Below are 289 nucleotides of genomic sequence, written 5' to 3'. Positions count from 1 at the left end.
AGGCACCGAAAACTGAAGAAAAAAAAGTGATGAAGTAACTCTGGAAACACTCCACGCTAAGGATATTCCACCGTGACAAAGCCTCTGCCGGCGGGAAAGCCAGAACGAATCAAAAACGTGTGTAGTCGTGCCCTGAGTGAAGCCGGAAGATCCGTGACCACTGCAGCAGTCCTCGCGCGAACGGGATAAACGTTCCCATGGGTAGGGGCGTTCTCTGTTTGTGCCCATCACCGCTATTGTTTTTGCTCTCGGGATGTATTGATTACTATCATCTTTCGGTAGCGTGAGA

Source organism: Penaeus monodon, chromosome 24 (genome assembly GCF_015228065.2).
Source record: "Penaeus monodon isolate SGIC_2016 chromosome 24, NSTDA_Pmon_1, whole genome shotgun sequence".
Lineage (NCBI taxonomy): Eukaryota > Metazoa > Arthropoda > Malacostraca > Decapoda > Penaeidae > Penaeus > Penaeus monodon.
Note: the sequence above shows the minus strand (reverse complement) of the source record.